Raw genomic sequence first — 20,454 nt, 5'->3', positions numbered from 1 at the left:
AAAGGCATGTACTAATTCTCTTAATTAAGCATGGGTGTGTTTTGGGCGTAATGGGAAATAAACCGAACAGTGAGCTAGTTGTCATTCCCTTTAAAAGGTAGGTGTGCTCTGACTTTGGCATGAGTCTCAGCAGAGGATACTGATCTGCATGTTCACACTGTGAAGGTACGCCAGCAGCTCATTTAAGTTACTTCATTCTCTATTCTGTTTATTGTTGATGTAAAAGCTGGATTTGTGCACTACAGCGCATCCGTGTTTGTGCAACAAGTGGGGGTGTATGCACTGAGCGTGTGTAAGGTAGCAATATGCATCATGACGAGCCTTGCACAGGGTGTACCATAGGGCTCTATATGTTTAATCATTTATTGTTCCTGGTAATCTTTCTTTATCTTCTCTTTGAAAAGCATTCAAGCTCCTTCTGGATGCAACTTTTTTTCAAGAGTGTAAAATAAAGGGAAGAAAAACGCTTCCTTTTTAGAGTTCAGTAAGAGCATTGGACCACTCCATCGTTCAGCTCCACACTGCTGGACTAAATTGATGGTCTCATTTCTGCTCTCGTGGCCTCTCTGGCTGCAGTAAATAAGGGTGCTAAAGGCCGCACAAGCTCCGTACAGGCCTGCTAAGATTCAGCAAGCTGGTCCACTGGTTGACTTTAAACCCCGGCCTGATGGAGCCCAATCTACGGACAACAAGCACAGCAAAAGGTCTGCCAGAAGGAGAAAATCAGCAGGCGTGCATTATACAAACTCTCCAACGTTTTTCAGCTCAATCTCTATCATGTCTCGCCATCTCTGGTAGTATACGGTCAGTTATCATGGACAATTTTGGCACATGACTTTTCACACTTCATGTCCTGACATACTTGAGTCAGCACCTAGGACTGATTTTGAGTTAGTTTGGAGGAGGAGAGGCTAATTTTTGCTGGTTTGTTTTCACACACAAGAACTCAATCAGAACTGTGGACAGGCATGTTTAACGTACTAGAGCCCAGACTTGAGTAAAAGTACAAATGCTCAATCAAAAAAGTGACTTAGTGAATAGATATTGAAGTGTTCTTCAAGCTCCACATTTAAGTGGAAGTACTAAAGTATTTAAAATGTAGTTTATTTTAAAACTATCGCAACATGTGTGCAAAATCCATGAATATTCAAGCTGCATGGGATGGGGATTATGGCAGGACACCATTAGGAACCTCTACAACTCCATGCTGAGACTTCTGGCATGTTGTGTTACACATGCATTAAACACTACTTATACTGTATATTTGTAGCTCAATAAATATTGCCAATATTTTTGGGTAAAGCACATCATTCTACTGCTTCCTGGAAATTAAATAAGGGCTACAAAAAAAAGAACCCTTCTCAAATGGTGGGGGTTCAAATATGTTTTGGGGTTGTTTTGCTGCCTCTGACACTGAGTGCATTGATTGTGTGCAAGGCATCATGAAATCTGAAGATTACCAAAGAGTTTTGGGTCACAATGTAGTGCTCAGTGTCAGAAAGCTAGATTTGTGTCTTAGGTCATGGGTCTTCCAGCAGGACAATGACCCCAAACGTACTTCAAAAAGCCCCCAGAGAGATTGAAACAAAGCACTGGAGAGTTCTGAAGTGGCCAGCAATGAGTCTAGATCTGAACCTTTTTTGGAAAGAGTTACACATGCATTGCACACTACTTCTGTGTGTGTAGCACAATAAATATTGCCCATATTAAATCATTTATGATAGCTTATTGATCATGGTAACCTAAATCTTCCTTTCTGAAAACAGGGTGCAAATTTTACTACTCAATATTGTTTCCATTGTTCCGTGGTGAGGATGTTACAGGGTTAAGGAGGTAAGGTGAGTGGAGTTTTACTCTGGGGGCAGCAGTCTGTGCACTTCAGTCCAGATATTTCTGATCACAGTGCACTGAGTGTGTGTGTGTGTATGTGTGTGTGTGGTGACTAGGCTTAAGCAAAAAAAAAGAAAGAAATATAAGAAGGAAGACAGAAACCCAATGGCACTGTCAGCTCACATCAACATCGCCAGCCAATCTGCCCCCGCCAGCTACGCTTAATAAACAACCCCCCCCCCAACTACCCTCACTCACGCCCACACCTCACCTGTGCTGAGAGAGAGAGAGAGAGAGACAGAGAGAGCATGAGAGAGACAGACAGAGAGAACATGAAGAAGACAGAGCATCAGAGAGAGATAGACAGAGTGAACATGAGAGACAGAGAGAGAAGAGACAGAGAGACCATGAAGAAGAGAGAGCATTAGAGAGAGAGACAGACAGAGTGAACATGAGAGACAGAGAGAGAAGAGACAGAGAGAACATGATAAAGAGAGCATGAGAGAGAAGAGACAGACAGAGAGAACATGAGAGACAGAGAGAGAAGAGACAGAGAGAACATGATAAAGAGAGCATGAGAGAGAAGAGACAGACAGAGAGAACATGAGAGACAGAGAGAGAAGAGACAGAGAGAACATGATAAAGAGAGCATGAGAGAGAAGAGACAGACAGAGAGAACATGATAGAGAGAGAGAGAACATAAGAGGAAGACAGCATGAGAGTGACAAAGCATGAGAAAGACAGACAGAGAGAACATAAAAGTGAGAGCATGAAAGCGAGAGAGAAAGACAGACAGAGAGAACATGAGAGCATGCAAGAACATGAGAGAGAGACAAAGCATGAGAAAGACTGACAGAGAAAACATGAAAGAGAGAGATTATAAGAGAGAGCATGAGAGAGAGACAAATCATTAGAAAGACTGACCAAGAGAATAGGAAAGAGAGAGAGCAAGAGAAACAGAGAGAGCGCAAGAATATGAGAGGGAGTAGAGAGAGTGAAAGGGAACAAGAGAAAGATAGAGTGAGTGAGCAAGATAGAGAGAGCATGAGAGTTTTATTTAGGTTTTTTTTTTACATGTTTTCTGTTATATGCTTTGGCAACACTTATGCTTGTTACATTCATGCCAATAAAACACTGTTAAACTGAACAGAGAGAAAGACAGACAGAAAGTATGAGTGCACAAAAGAGTGTGAGAGAGAGAGACAAAGCATGAGAAAGACAGAGAAAACAGAGAGAGACAGAGTGAGAGTGTGAGAGCAAGAGCAGAGAGAGTAAAAGAAAGAAAGGGAGAAAGAGAAAGACAGGGTAAGTAAGCGACAAAGAGTGCATGAGAAAGAGAGTGCATAAGAGAGAGGCAGAGAGAGCATGAAAGAGAGACAAAACATGAGAAAGACAGACAGAGAGAACATGAGAGACAGCATATGAAAGACAGAAAGAACAGGAGAGAAAGACACAGAGAGAGAGCATGAGAGAGAGAGAGAGAGACAGAGAGAGACAGAGAGAACATGAGAGAGAGCGAGCAAGACAGAGACAGAGAGAACGTAAGAGAAAGACACAGAGAAAGAGCAGGAGAGCGAGACAAAGAGAAAGACAGACAGAGAGAACATGAGAGAAAGACACATAAAGAGAGCATGAGACAGACAGTGAGAAAGAAAGAGAGTAGAGAGATTGAGAGATTGAGTCAGAGAGAAAGAAAGAGTTGCAGAGAGAAAGAGTAAGAGAATAGAGAGAGAGAGAGACTGAGTGAGTGAGAGAACAAGAGAAAGAGAAAGGGTGAGTGAGAGAGAAAGGGTGAAAGAGAGAGAGAGGGTATGTAAACCAGAGAGACAAAAAGCGAGAGAGAGAAAAAGTAAGAGAGTAAGAGAGAAAGGGTAAATGAGAGCAAGAGAGAAAGAAAGGGTGAGAGAGTGCACGAGAAGGCAAAGGAGGGGAAGGGTGAGTGAGAGTGAGAAAGGAGTGAGTGACAGAAAGAGAGAGAGATGACAAGCATGCAGACGGCAAACAGATAGACGGTGGGTAAACAGACACTGAAAGAGAGCGAGAGCTACAGAGGGCACGGCGCCGCATGGCAAACGGACAGAAGACAGAGGAGGAGAGCGAGGGATGGGCCGTGGGTTCTGTTGTGAGGGATGGAGGGAGGGTGGAGGGCTGTTCATCATCCTGTGAGCGAGGGAGGCTGTCTCAACTGTCTCTCTCTCTCTTTCTCTCAGGTTTGTAATGCACCCATTAGCGCTGGCGAGAGCTGGGTGGGGATGATAATACTGATGTGAAAATCATGTAATTGCTTTTTGCCACCAGAACGTGCCTCGTCTGCCCGCGATGTGCGGCACATTTTCACCCAGCAGCCGGCCGGCTGATGGCCTGTTTTCCATCTGTTCCACAGCCAGTGAGAAATCAACACTGCTCACCACAGAGCACCACTGAACACTGAGTCATACTGGTTTACTAATGGAAAAAACGTGGCGTTCACAAGTCAGATAATGATCAGATTTTGTTTTCGCAACCAGCCAATAAACTCTTTTTTCACAAAGCTTTTTTCACAATTGCTCCATAGCCCTCTCCAGCCTTGGAGATCTACAGTTTTGTCTCTGGTGTCTTTGGACAGCTCTTTGGTCTTAGCCATGTTAATAGTTGGAGTCTTACTGATTGTGTGGGGTGGACAGGTGTCTTCATGCAGCTAACGACCTCAAACAGGTGCTTCTAATTTAGAGTAATAATAAGTGAAGATGGACTTTTTAGAGGGGGAATAACAGATCTTTGAGTGCCAGAATGTTTGCTGATTGGCAGGTGTTCAAATACTATTATTTGCAGCAGTAACACACAAATAAATTATTAAAAAATCATACATTGTGATTTCCTGTTTTTTTTAGATTGTCTCTCACAGTGGACGTGAACCTAAGATTCAAATTTCAGACCTCTCCATGATTTCTAAATGGGAGAACTTGCAAAGTCGAAGGGTGTTCAAATACTTATTTTCCTTACTGTATGTTGTGTATTTAAACCAGTCTGTTTGACCTGTTACTTTGCGAAATATTGCCAACCCTCTGTGTGTTAATCCTGTTTCATCTGTCTAATTTTCAATTTCTATTTAATTCTCGTTTTTGCTCCTGTCAGTCTTGCTCCTTTGGTTTTGTCTGCTTGTTTTGGACCATAGACTGTATATAGCTGGACAGAGCATCGTCTCTCAAAAGTGAAGCCACCACAGGTCGGGCGCCCCCTGCTGTTCGGTTTCAGAAAGCTGTGTAACCCCAGCCATCTCTATAGGTTTCAATGGCAAAACAGATAACTTTCAATCACAATTTTTTTCCAATATACTGTAATTCTACCTCCATTATTTAAATGCAACAGCTAGTGTAACCTCTGCTTATATTGTTACATTTTTATATCCTCACAGAATTTGTTTTTTAAAACGTTATTCAGCTCTATTAAAAAAGGTGTGGTTATTGTAAAAGGGCCGGGTTACACCTAGCCGGGGTGGGACCAATGACTGTATGGGTGGGACCATAGTCTGTGTGAGCTCTGTGGAGACAGCCCTCAGGGGCGGAGTTATTTAAATGAGTAGGCTGTCTCCCCACAGTCTTTCTCCCTCCTCTGGTCTCTACTGCGCAGACTCAGGTATCAGAATCGCCAACATGGCGGAAGATTTTGGCTTCATTTTCATTGAATGATTGGGAACGGCGACACGGCGTCCATCTTTTTTACAGTCTCTGTTTTTACAGGCTCTGTTTGTGGTTATGCCTCAGTTTTGCTTGTCATTGTTTTTGCTGATTGCCTTTGTACTGCATGTAGGCTCTTTAGCTGACTGTCAACTTTTACCTTTCTAAAAGAGGCCTCACTTATTAAGAACATTAGTGTGTTAAGAAGTGACTCATTAGTGAGGGAATCCTAATGACTAATCTTCTTCTAAGACAGTGAAGAGCAGGTTAATTTTTCTTAAACACCGTCCTAACAGGAGGAGATGAACACTGATTGCTTACACGCCCCAGGCCACTACCTTCCGTCAGGTCAGCAAGACTGGAGAGAGAGAGAGAGAGAGAGAGAGAGAGAGAGGAGGGGAAATTGCTCTATGAAACGAGGCCTAATTAATATCACCCACTCAGCACTTTACAACTTTCAGTGTCCTTTCTTCTTTCTCTCTTTTCAGCCCCCTCTCTCTCTCTCTCTCTCTCTTTCAGAATACTAATTAAAGTACAGATATTGGACACGGGCCCATGCCTCCCCTAATTCGACAGGAGAAGTACAAGAATGAGAGAAGAAGAACAAGAGAACAGTAAATGTACTGGTTCTGGAGGGATAAGTAATAAGAACAGGGACTGTAGGAGGGAGTGTGGTGTGAACAGGCTCACCACAAAGCTAATCATCCTAATCTTTACACCGACACTGAGGGACCTATCGTACAGCCTGCGCAAGGCACATTGCAATTTGACTTGGACTTGGACTCGGTGGCAACAAAATGTGCACTGCAAAAAATCCATTCGCAAAAACTAGACAACATATATGCAAATCAAGACAAATATATGTATATTAAGCAAAACAATCTGCCAATGGGGTAAGCTAAATTTTCTTAGTAAGATTTCTTACAAAAAGCAATGGCAAAGTCTTAAAATGAGTGAAGTAACACCTAAATCAAGCAAACAAGTCACTGTTTTTGTACACAAGAATCAGAATAACTTGATTGCTGCTTGATTGTGCTTATTTTGAGTTCAAATGACTTAAAATAAGGTACACATCCCGAGTGAGATTGATTAAGATAATTATCCCTAAAATAAGCAAAATAATCTAACACTTACTATGCTTAGTAAGACAAAACTTTTATCAAAGAAGAAAATAAGATTTATTGCCTTAAATGTAGAAAATTTCACTTGCTAATATTTAGTTTTAGAAGAGCTTCAGCTGGAAAATACAGGACATGGTGATATTAAACTGGCTCATTGTATAACACCAAAACTCAGAATAACTAAAGTAAAACTTAATTAGCTATCTATCAGAAATAAATACAATATAAATACAATTCCAATTGGACACCCCTTTATTCCATTCCTCATCAACCTGGTTTCTCTCTCTCTCTCTCTAAATACCTGTCTCTCGCTCTTTCTGTCTGTCTGTCTCTTCCTCTCTCTCTCTCGTTGTCTTGATTGGAAGGGAATTGATCCCCCTGTGCTTTCAACACTTAATCAATCTGTCTGAGGCCCACAGGGATGGAGTAAATGTTTATTGAAAGCCCTCCGCCTTCCTCCAAACCATATACATCCCCCACTCTCTCTCTCTCCCTGTCTCTCTTTATCTCCCTCCCGCTCTCTCTCTCGCTCCCCCTCTTGCTCTCTTGCTATGGAGGATGCATGATGAAGACAGAGCTGTCTGGGGAGCGAGACGCTGAGTCCGGGACTGTCTGGCCATGTTCACAATCAATCACCAAATCACCCAGTGTGCCTTCAGTCAGCTCAGCCATAATATTACATTGCATTAATCTCCATTATTGTACTGTAGCTTTAGAAACACCACCATCACCCTGCTTAGCTCATTAATGATCCGGACCGGGGGTAATTGTAAATGGTTCTCTGGGGTGATACTAGGTTACACATTCATCTTCAGAAAAACAAAGGCAGGAGGAAGTGTGTGACTGCATTTCTATTCTGAAGGAAGATAAAAGTTACCAGAAACAAATTTTATGATCCTATTTTAGCGATCTATAGTGCACCGGTCAATTGCAGATTGTGCAGCTGGATTTAGGCCCTGTCGGTGTCTTTGGTATTATAAGGGCACAAAAAAAATGTGTGGCTCGAAATGTGCAAAAGGCATGTACTAATTCTTGTAATTAATCATGGGTGTGTTTTGGGTGTTACGTGAAATAAACCAATCAGTGAGCCAGTTGTCATTTCCTTTAAAAGTCAGGTGCCGTCTGACTTTGGCGTGTTCGTATCTTAACAGCGCGGTGCTTTTGGACTCTGATGATTGATGGCTCATTTCAGTCTTCATTCTGCCACCAAAATGCGTTTCTGTTTGTTTCAGTTTTCCTTGTTTTTGTTTTATTGGTTTGTGTATTTTCTGTCCTTAAGAAATTACTTATGACTTGCCTGTGTGCCGCTCTCCTTGTCCTTCCTCCCTGCTCACAGCAGGACACACATAAAAAGTTGTGTGGTGTAACGCATGTGTAATGCAACATTCCAGGCATCTCTGCATGTTGTCGTTGTAGAGGTTCCTAATGGTGTCCCACGATAATATAATATATAATATAATATAATATTCTCAAACAGTTCCTGCAGATTTTACAATAGGGCTGGAGTGTTAATAGTGCAACTAAAAGCATCCCACACATTTTCACAAATAATAATAGTAATAATTCTGGTGATGCAGCTGGCCATGGCATAGCATCTGTGTCTTAAAGGAAAGATCTTGAGATGTCAACAGTTTGTGGACAAGCATTGTCCTTTTGGAATAGTGCACTGGAGTGTGTGTTCAGAAAAGGCAGTGTCACTGGTCGCAGGATGTCCCTCACGTAATGGCACGTCACAATAAACTGTTCATCTCATTGTTGACCAAGGTACCTTAATACATACCTTTGTTTATTTTATGTGATAATAAGGGTTCAATTTATTATGACAGACAAAGGGCCCTATTTTTGCAATCTATAGACATGTCGGTGTGTCTTTCGTATCGCGAGGAAGAAAAAAGCATCACGAAAAGCACAAAACGCATGTAAAAAGTCTCTTAATTAATTATGGGTGTGTTTTGAGCGTAACGTGAAATTAACGCAGTGCTTTTGTGGGTCTCAGCGAAGGATACTGACCTGTATTTCTGGTGTGTTTTAAACACACACACACAGATGCGCTGCAGAGTGCAAACACGACTTTTACCTGAACAAAAAAGAGAGAAAATAAAATAATAATATTGCTGTTCCCTTAAATGAGCTGCTAATGTATCTTCACAGCGTGAACACGAAGGTCATTATCCTTTGTAGAGAGGCACAAAAGCATCGCACTGTTAAGATATGAACGTGCCAAAGTCATAGCTAACCTGGTTCTGACAACAGTCACACTGATTGGTTCATTTCACTTGAACACCCAAAACACACCCATGATTAATTACACAAATTAGTACAAGCCTTTTGCACGTATCGAGCTGCACAAGGCACATTTTTTTGTGAAAGTAGGCCAGCAGCTCCTTTAAGTTATTTTATTCTTTATTCTGTTTATTGTTGATGTAAAAGCTGGATTTGCACACTGTAGCACGTTTATTTCTGTGTGTAAGGAGTAGGGATGTACTCCTGCATGGTTAAGATATGATTGGGCGGCTGACTGCTGACTGTTGTCAGGGTTTTAATCAGTCAGTGGTGCACCTGTATTTTCCGAAATAGAAACACCCAGATATTTACCTGAACACACCTCACTTCTAGACCAGCACACTCATTAGTGTAGATTTATTCATAAACTCCAATGCTAATTTAATCTAACGGGAGCAAGATGTGAAAATATACTGTTGAGGGAGTGTAAAATATCAAACACCATTGTGATGTGCCTTGTGCAGGGTGTACGATAGGGCCAATAATATTAACATAATTAATAATTATGCCATGAAAAACCTTAAAGCCTTGAATTAATGATCTGGAAGAGCACTACACATTTCATTTTTTCTTTATCGAAAACAAAAGAAGAAAATAAGAACAAAAAGGCAGGAGAGTCATCTTTATAGCTTTCTCTCTCTCTCTCTCTTTCTCACTTTCTCAGGTTTTATAGTGGTTTTATGGTGGTTGATTGTGCTGGTGTCTGCAACAGTATAGTGTAATAGCCTTAATGGTGCAGATGCCTTCTAAACTGTAAACTGGAGTGAGCGAGAAAAAACATAAGAGATAGTGAGAGAGAAAGAGAGAGAGAGAGAGAGAGAGAGAGAGAGAAAGATGTAGATGTTACCCACTGTCTCTCAGGTGGTGACACACCGATACATACTGTGTGGCAGTAACAGTAACACCAACCTCACCATAACTGACTGTTCATTTGAGCACTATTAATTACATTTACATTATTATAATTACTGCTCTTCTTCTTTTTTTCATTTTAAGTTTTAGTACCTTATTTGTGCATGTGCAGAAATGTATGTATACAAAATATATGTATATATTTTACACGTATAATATATCAATAAATGTGCCAAAACCTTAATTTTAATTATTGTTAATTTAACTAACTGATGTTAGTTATTTTGGTTTGCTTTTATTTTATTATATTATTATTGCTAATATTTTTATAACACAACAGAGCATACCGTGTTCTAGGTAAATGAGGCTCAAATCTCACACAGTATACAGTATTACCATTACACAGCCCAACCCTATTATCGACTTTTTTGCCATGAACTCAATCATTTTGCAGGTCTCAATATTGCGCATTGTGTTTATTTACCAAATAAGGAAGCACCAAAATAATAAATTAGTGGCTGAAACTGAACAGCCCAAAAGGAGATGCAAACAACAGGTCAACAACAGGCAAGATCAGCAACAAAAGGCCAATACAAAGGACCGTAAATGTACCAAAAATGGAGAGACGGTCCAGGTCCAAAACATGGCAGGGCCATTTAAGAGTTCAAAAATAGTCATACACAGAGAAAACAATAGACAAGAGAATGATTTGTAATAAAAGATGGAACCACTCTAATACTTTGCAGTGAGTGACTGAAGTGCAGTGATATACATAGTGAGGTGAACAGGTGAAATCAATACTCAGGTGATCAGCCATGTGATGTGAGAGCGATGTCAGTGTGTGGTACATTCCGGGCAATTGAGTCAGGAGCTGGGAGATCACTATAATACCCACATCAATTCAGAGAAAAAGAAGTGCCACCAGCACTTTGTGTGACACCAAGTCTGTATACTGAACGCCTTTTCTCACAGGTTTTGCCTTTTTCCCATTAAACAAACAAGATTAAAAATATTAATGTATCGCAATTTGATCACATCATCAAAAATCATCAACAATCCTGTACAAATTATTCAGTCGTTTAATTTTGTGACTTAAGATATTTAAACATTTTTTTAAACATTGTCGGAATATTCTTAATTAGGTATGACAATGATTTGCTCTTTAAAAGACTGAAAATGTATTATTTAAGTATTATTAAATCTTTATATCAGTGGCATAAATACAATATTATTGTTTAACTTGATCATTTTTGCATTTTTTCACTAAGAATAGTTACTGTGACAGATCATGTATTTTACGGATCGTGAGCTGAGACAGAGAAGCTGTGCTGAGAGGATGAAGGGCTGAAATGATTGAGGCTTTAAGGTGGATGCAAAGCCTGTGAGTACACAGAGACGCTTTTCTACACACACACACACACACACACACACAAACACACACACACACATACACACACAGCTGCAGAATGTGTATCACTGGTTTAGACTGGAAAAAGATTTTATTTCTATTTTTAGGTTTTGGACGTGAGTATAAGTGGGTGTGAGCTTTTGCCAAAAATCCATCAAAAAACATAAAATATATGGTGGCCACAAAGAGGTGTGCCACATCACAACATCACAACATAATTCTGTTATCATTTTTGAACTGTGAACAGTTTAAAAACACTTTAAGAAAACTGTGTTAAAAACAGCATGTTTTGCATTTGTTTTACTTTTACTACGTATAATTGTTTATATTTGAAGTTTATTTACATGCAGTAGTTATTCTTCACTTTAGTTTTTTGTGGTAATTTTTTCTGTTACATTACATTACCTTTATAAAATCTAGGGCCTTATTTTAGTGATCTATAGTGCCCTGGTCAATTGAACTCTGATGAATGACTGTTGTCAGGGTTTAAATAAGTCAGTGGCGCATCTGTGTTTTTTGTGTGTTTTTGGACACACCAGAAACTTACCTGAACACAACTCACTTGCAGACCACTATGCCCATCAGAGTAGATTTATTCCTAAACTCTGACACTATTTTAAAGATGGGGGCACAAGGCATGGAAATAGAATGTTCACAGGGTGTAAGATAGCAAAAAGCATCACAAGGGCCAATTATGTATCACATTACATTACCCTAATTATTTAAAAATACTTTTTATGCTGTTTCATTAATTAACAAAATGAACAAAACAGTATACTCAAACAAACTAATTTTACACAAAAAGCCAGCATAAACCATTAATGCATAACATGGACAAAAAGTAATTGAGTACATAAATATGTATTCTTTCACACTCTTGCTCACTCTCTCTCTCTCTCTCTCTCTCTCTCTCACACATTCACACACAAACACACACACAGCTCAATGGTGCATCACTGGTTTGAACTGGGAAATTATTTCGCTTCTTTTTTATATCTTGGACCTGAGTAAAAGTGGATGTGGATTTTGGCACATTGTATCGTACATATTTTTTTAAACAAAAAAACGAATAATATTGTGATAACAGCAGTATTCCATGTTCCTACTGAATGTCAAAAAAATTAATAAAATGTGTAGAAATTAATAACAATATATTTCAGTGTTTTTTTTATATCGCCAATAATATCCCATTACACAAAATACTCTGAAATAGTGTGATATTTTAGGGCCGTATCACCCACCACAACTCTCTACATTTTTAAAGTGTTTTTAAAAATGAAGAAAATGAAAATAAACAGAATACTCAAAAACACTGAATTTACTCACAAATTCAGCAAATATGATTAAGGATTTAACATGGACTCAAAGCCTCTGAGTACACAGAGGTGTTTTCCTTCACACACACACACACCCTCTCACTCACACACACACACACAGCTGCAGTACTGGAGTGAGGATCACATTTCAAAAGCGCTTCTAAACCACCTTTTGGGCAGGGCACCAAATGGCCACTCAGCCGCTGCGCCGGCTCTCGCAAATACGTGACGAAAAAACAACAAAGACCTGTTTGAGCTGCGAAAGGAAAACAGTGACTCTCTTTCCTTTTCATCTTGGACCCTCTGTCTCTTTTCAGCCCCCACCTTCAGCCCACATCAGTCCTAAACCACGACTCCATGCATGGAGACAGTTTCAGGTAGAATTGATCATATCTGCATAGAATCATTTATTTAATTTTGGTTACTCAAACCACTTCCAATAGTGTCTGAGACACTTTTAAAGAAGCACTAAACCCTAAACGCTATTGTTTTTACTAATATCTGAAATGTGTTCTTTTGAAGTTGTGAAACATTGCAGTTCTGCTTAAAATGTTTATAAACCTTTCCTAAGCTTTAAAAAGTGTTTTCAGCTTGCAAATAAATATGCAAATATGATGTTTCTGTGTTTTTTGGTACGTGAACACTCACAATATGTCACTTAAGGCAATTAAAAAAACACATCATGTTGCAATGTTTTGATTCTTGACACAAGAAGTAGATACACAGCTTTGTCTCTGTGTCTGTGTGAGTGACAGGCTGCTGCTGCCTGAGAAGCATGGGGGGGGAGGGGGGTGGCTTCGGGGGTGCAGGAGTAAACACGAGGTAACTGCATGGTCTCCATCCACATGCCGTTGAAACCTGTGCACCTCAGTTTCCAGTTATAGCTGAATTCACGCTTTTAATCCCAGAAAACGCTCTTATTTACCTTTAAAAAGCCATTTAAATGCCTGATTAAAGGGCTGATTACTGCTGTTTTGCTGGTTTTCTTGTGTTTTAAGTACTCGGTGCTGATTTAGCTCTTGATCAGTCCGGACGTGGTTGAGTTGTATTGGGGGCGGGGCTGTTGACGTCATGGGCCCTGCATTGTTTAATATCGAGATATATATCGACAAAAAAGAACATGTGCAATGCAATTCTTTCCAGTATCGTGCAGCCCTACCTGGTGAGGTCCAACCATCTGCATATCAGAGGCACACTGATCAGCCCAATCAGCTCTTCCTCCTGCCGCACCTCTAAACCCATACATCATCCAGTGTCCCTCCTAAACTACTCCTCCCATTTTTTTTTTTTTTTACATTTTTTATATTTGAGCTGAAGTTGAAGTCAGCTAAACTTGGAGGGTTTAGTTAACCTTTAACATAGATACACATCCAGACACTCTGGTCTGAAACACATTAAAATCTGATCTGAACAGTAAAACCACTTTAGAAAACCACTCTTTTACAAAAAGAGAATTTACATATTCCATCTTTCCTTATGAAGAAAAATAAAGAACATTTCCTTTTTTCTCCCATTTTTTTCTCCCCAATTACAGTCAGCTGTATATCCCCATCACTGGTGCTGCCACAACACAAGGAGGGTGAAGACATGCCTCCTCCAACACATATGAAGTCAGCCACTTCCTCTTTTCGAACTGCTGCAGATACATCAGCTCACAGGCGTCTGTTTGACATCACCTTGGGAGTGATGAGAGGAAAGAGCGCCTTCTACCCACCCAAAGAGAGCAAGGCCAATTGTGCTCTGTCAGGCCTCCGGCAGCTGATGGCAAGCTGCATAACCAGGATTCGAACCAGCGAAAACTGCTGAACATTCCCATGCAGCCCTATTATTACAAGTAGAGCTTCAGCAGCAAAATATAATAAACAGTAGTGACTAAAACAGTTGCCCAGAAATTGTTTTTTGGTAATCACTGCATGCAACTGCCTGTCTTACTTTACAACATCATATCCCAGATCAGCTAAAATTAAAATAAATCATAGAAAAATAATTATTAAACATCTCTACTGGCGCTGGCTCTGTCGAACACATAACACAAAAACAATAAAGACCTGTTTGAGCAGCTAAAGAAAAGCACTGACTCTCTTTCTGTTTCATCTCGGACTCGTCTCTTTTCAGCCCCCACCCTCAGCCCACATCAGCCCTAAACGATGGTCCATTAACACACTGAGACAATTTCAGTGAACAATAGACTGAAGCCATTCAGTCGGCTTCTTTTATACACTGTGTAAACACACTGTGAGCCCATGAGACAGAACCACACACAACCCTTTCAGACTGACCAGACGGCCGTTACTGCTCTCATTACAGCTATCTTACAATTATTATTATTATTAGAACAGCCCATACTCCAGTATTATACAGCCTACAGCAGCATATGGCTGAATAGGGGTGTAATAAAATATCAATATTGTATTGTACAACACAGTACACAGTATTGATATTTAATTATTAGTTTAGCTGTACAGATGGTGTCAGACAGTGGTCCATTTTGTGTTGTTTGTTTAAACCCCGCCCAATAGATACCAGTGTTGTTCTTATAGTCTTCAGATCACACTGTTCTAATTGGAATAAAAACTCAGATTTTATTAATAGGATAGTGTGCTTTTTATACTATGATTTCTCAACATATATCATGTTGCTTACAGTATCACAATATATTTAATTTATTGAATAATAACCCCTGTAAGTATCATATTGCCAGGAAGTTCACAGCTCTACACAGTTCTAATGACTATTTACCACACTCAACCCATTCAATACATTCCCCTGTACTCGATAGAAGAAGAATATAAAATTTGAATAAAAATGAATTTTCTGAATGAAGCACAGAATAGCTCTGCTTAGCTGAATGGGTGGAAGATGGGATGAATGAAAAAATTAACAGACTACAGAAACTCTATGGCTTGGTCTTGTGGGAAAATTTATGGGAGGAACGAGGGATGAAAAAACAACAAATAGATGAGTGTGGATCGGTAAGGCTCTGTATTAGAGCTCAGTTCTTGTCTCGCCCAACCAGAGTTTATGAACTTTGATAGCTGTCGGGACTCAATAGCTTGAGCGTGTGTGAAAATGTTTAGGAGTGGATGGAAGGAACTTAAAAAAACAGCAAATAAATTACATTCAGTTGGGTAGCTGTAGGGGGGTGGGGGGGGGGGGGCATAGCAATATATTATGGTTGTTTAAATCAATTTTTAGAAAAAAAAAAAACCTAATTCTCATAGTACAGTATCCCACAAATTTGAACACAGACCTCATATTTTTGTAAATCTATTATGTATTATCTTTTTATAGGACAACACTGAAGATATGACACATTGATACAATGTGCAAGTACAATCTAGACAATGTTCAGGTTAATTTGTTGTTACCTTAAAATAACTCAACACAAAGCACTTAATGTCTAAACCATTGGCAACAAATGTGAGTACACCCCCAAGTGAATATGGCCAAACTGTGCCCAATTAGCCATTTTCCCTCCACAGTGTCACGTGACTTGTTGGTGTTACAAGGACTCAGGAGTTAATGGGGAGCAGCAGGTGTGATAAATGTAGTGTTATTGCTTTTACACTCATTCTCTCATACTAGTCAATGGAAGTTCGACATGGCACCTCATGGCAAATAACTCTCTGAGGATCTAAAAAAAAAAAGAACACTGTTACACAAGCTGCACACTGACTATTTTACATTGTATTAAAGTGTCATATATTCACTGTTGTCACATGAAAAGATATAATAAAATATTTACAAAAATGTGAGGGGTGTACTTATTTGTCTGAAATATTATAAAAAAAAAATATTTATAAAATCTGAGTAAAAGAAAATTTTCACTTTTTATCTAATCAGAGCAGAAGGATCTATCGTACAACACTGGGATCTAGTGGGCGAGTTTAAACACACCACTACATGAGCCACTGTCAGACACCAATCCTTACAAAATCAATACTGTGTTTTTGAAAATCAATACAGTATTGCAAAACAAAATATCACATTTTACGATTAAAATTACAATACAATATAGTATTGACATTTTCTTACATTCCTATCAGACTGATATGAGGCTGGAAATGAAGGAGAACTTCATTAAGGTCTGGATTTGTTTAAGAGCAGGTCATTAGGCAGTCAAAATGAGCTGCTTCTGACTGAAAGGTTATTGTGAGTATGCACCGTGTCCAAACATTAAACTCTCATTGTGATTTAATGAAGTAAATAAGCGAGAAATATCAAATAAAACCTGAAAACAACAGCAACCATCTGCTCCCAGAAAAAAAAGTTAATGACAGATTAACTGAAATGATACGAAATGATATTTACGGTACTTGTTATATGGTACCTGTTAAATGTTTGGAAACATGTCCTCATTCATGTTTTCATTTTTATTTTCTACATTGTATGGAAATACTCTATGGAGTAAATAAAAAAGTGTCCTTCACAAACCCCTGATCTAAAGAAAGAGCTAAGTACAATTCAATTGAATTTTAGCTGAGGAGCACATTAATGAATGAATAACTGGCATAGACTTAAAAGCTCTCCATAGTGAACATCGGTCAGTAACAGATGTAGCTGTTAATACTGTAGAATTTCCTTTTACAGTTTAATGCATGTTTATTCACCTAAAAAAAATACAAAAATATAAATAATATACTCTGTAAAGCATTTAGGTGGGCTCTGTCTAGGGTGCTGTTAACTTGCAGTTTCTGAGGTTGGCAACTCTGGGGAGGTCCTGATGAGAGCCAGTTTAATCATCAACATTTTGATGGTCTTTGTGAATGCACTTAAAATTGACTGACCTACAGGGGTGTGTTAAAAAACACTGCTGGGTCAAAGCATGCATATACCAGCATGTCCCTATAATGTTTTGATACTTCTGATGACCCAGCATGCTGAATTACTTATATAATATGAGGACATTTTTTCTTTTTTAAAAGTATATTTTACAACATCTTTTTAAATTTTACACAGCTGCAAATTGTAACCTGAATGTTACAGGTTAAGTAAAAGTGTCCTTTTTTTTGCTTATTTAAAAAAGATTTTGATTTACAGCTTGAGGAAATACCCTCATGTGAAATTAATAAATTGATGTTATTAATGCAGATTGTGTGATAGAAGTTAATTAAATAAACAAGCGTGATTAATCTGAATCAACTACAATAAATTAGTTTAATCAAGGTGCCTTTGGTAGCCTTAATTCTTATTTATTCATGTTCTGACAGCTCTAAATGTACCCAAGCCTATAAGGCCATGAAGCAAAATGTGACAGTAAATATAAGATGCATAGATATCTTACAATAGATTAACTGAATAAAGAATGCAGTAATATGCGGTCATTTGTGAATACAGAATTCTGCTATAAATATTAATTGTAGAAATTTCAGCAGTTATTGAAAGAGTATGTGCTAATTTACTCACATAGGTCAAGTGATATACTGAATTGTAATCCCTTTATGATTATAAGCATTGTGTTGCCAAGTTCTTGTGAATACACAGCCCTACACCTGAAAAGTGTCTGTAAATTTACAGCAAGAGTATAAGTTTTTAATAAAGGAAACTGTCATTTATTTTGCTTTAAGGCAAGTCCTTTTTCATGAAGCAAATTTGCATTAAGGATATGAATAAGCACATTCCCCTCCTTTATCACTGTTCTCTCGGGTAGTTGTTTGTGAGATTTTGAATCTGTGGTAAAAAATTAATATTTATATTTTAGATAGCTTACTCAGCATCCAATATTAGGCAGTTTTGTTATTACTGTGAGTCTAAGATAACTAAAAATATCCGGCTACTATAGCCACATATACAGGTATGTATTAATGTTAGATAAATTAGCTAGCTAGTATATAGCTACATATATCAGTAGATATTAATATTAGTTAAGTTAGCTAGCTAGCATAGCTACATATATCAGTATGTATTAATGTTAAATAACTTAGCAAGCTAGCATAGCTACATATATCAATAGATATTGATGTTATAGTTAGGTTAGCTAGCTAGCACAGCTAAATATATCAATAGATATTAGCTATATGTTAGCTAGTTAGGTTAGCTAGCTGCCAAGCTAATTTTAACAGTTAAACTAGCAGCTAAAGGTATGATAATATTCAAAAAATATAAATAATAATATGTTAAAATATATAAATTATATAAAATAATTAGATTCACATAGAGAAATACAACAACTATAAAAATAAATTTCTTAAACCTCTGTTATTTTTAGACATAATTTTATATATAAATTTATTAGCCCAATTACAAAATTCAAGTTCTGCATTTAACAGAATTTTCTCAATTTGTGTTCTGTTTTTTGGAGATGTATATTTTTCCATATATTTACTAATACAATATATATGCAGTACTTTTAACAATGGGACTGATTGTAAAATACCAGGAAATTTCTTGAAAGTTCTGTTTTTTTTCCAACCTATTTGATATTTTGTTTTTACACAGTATTTTTCAGTAATTTAAATAAAATAATATATATTTTGTACGGACAAACTGTTAAATAACATAAATGTTTTTTTTATGGAAGGATTTTTTCACAGTGTATATTTATGCTGGTTACAAACATCAAATTTGGTCAAATCATACTTTACTTTACCAAACTGAACTCTTACATTTATACGCACAATTGTCTAGATATAATCACTGGACTATATACTCACTTCAGTTTACTGTTAATTGTTAGTTAATCACACCTGAAATTCTTCATGTACATTTATAATATTTATTCTAAATTGTACTTAATGCCTATACTCAATTGATTTGTTCCATGTTCCACATGCTTTACCTGTAACTCATCCTGAAACAGTGTTTGTCTGTAGTGTGTAACTACGTATCAGTATAATAAGAATAGTTAATCGTAGAAACTTGATTTAAATTGAAATTTATTTGACCTAAACAGGCTGTAACTCTATTGTATTAGTTAACAATTAGACCAAGTCCAATCAGAGAGACACTGCAAACAGGGTACAGCAGCAGGGGTCCGTCAGCATCAGGACCACCAAACCCCCAAAACATAGAACCATCCAGACAATCAGACTGTCACCTCCAGGATTACTCTTCCACGCTCTCACAAAAGACAGTACAAAACGATCACAGCAACCACTTTTGCCCCACAGCAACCACTCCAGCTTACAGCAACCATGCTCCACATCACAGCAACCACACCATATCCCACAACAACCACCCGCCACCCCACACCAACCACGTTCCATCACAAAGCAACCAAGCCAACACTCCACAGCAACCACCTCTTACATCCCACAGCAACAATTTTCCACATCCCAAAGCAACCACTCCTCATATCCCACAGCAACCATTCTCCACATCAACCACACCTCACATCCCACAGAAACCACTCATGTACCACAGCAACCATTCTCCACATCAACCACTCCTCACATCCCACATCAACCACTCCTCATATCCCACAGCAACCATTCTCCACATCCCACATCAACCACCCCTCACATCCCACAGCAACCACCCCTCACATCCCACATCAACCATTCTCCGCATCCCAAAGCATCCACTCCTCATATCCCACAGCAACCATTCTTCACATCAACCACCCCTCACATCCCACATCAACCACTCCTCATATCCCACAGCAACCATTCTCCACATCAACCACCCCTCACATCCCACATCAACCACTCCTCATATCCCACAGCAACCATTCTCCACATCAACCACCCCTCACATCCCACATCAACTACTCCTCATATCCCACAGCAACCATTCTCCACATCAACCACCCCTCACATCCCACATCAACCACTCCTCATATCCCACAGCAACCATTCTCCACATCAACCACCCCTCACATCCCACATCAACCACTCCTCATATCCCACAGCAACCATTCTCCACATCCCACACCAATCACCCCTCATATCCCACAGCAACCATTCTCTACATCCCACATCAACCACTTCACTCCACAGCAACCACTTTCCACCACAGAGCAACCACCTTATTCCTTACAGCAACCACCC

The 20,454-nt window shown here is 38.8% G+C and overlaps 1 protein-coding gene across 1 annotated transcript in view; it reads right to left on the bottom strand.

Annotated features, from left to right (window-relative positions):
- samd10b (sterile alpha motif domain containing 10b) overlaps positions 1-20,454 on the bottom strand; it is a 122,822-nt gene that overhangs the window by 102,012 nt on the left and 356 nt on the right. The window lies entirely within an intron of this gene.

The sequence above is a fragment of the Astyanax mexicanus genome, chromosome 13 (genome assembly GCF_023375975.1).
Source record: "Astyanax mexicanus isolate ESR-SI-001 chromosome 13, AstMex3_surface, whole genome shotgun sequence".
Classification (NCBI taxonomy): domain Eukaryota; kingdom Metazoa; phylum Chordata; class Actinopteri; order Characiformes; family Acestrorhamphidae; genus Astyanax; species Astyanax mexicanus.
Note: the sequence above shows the minus strand (reverse complement) of the source record. Positions and strands in the feature narration are given on the sequence as shown.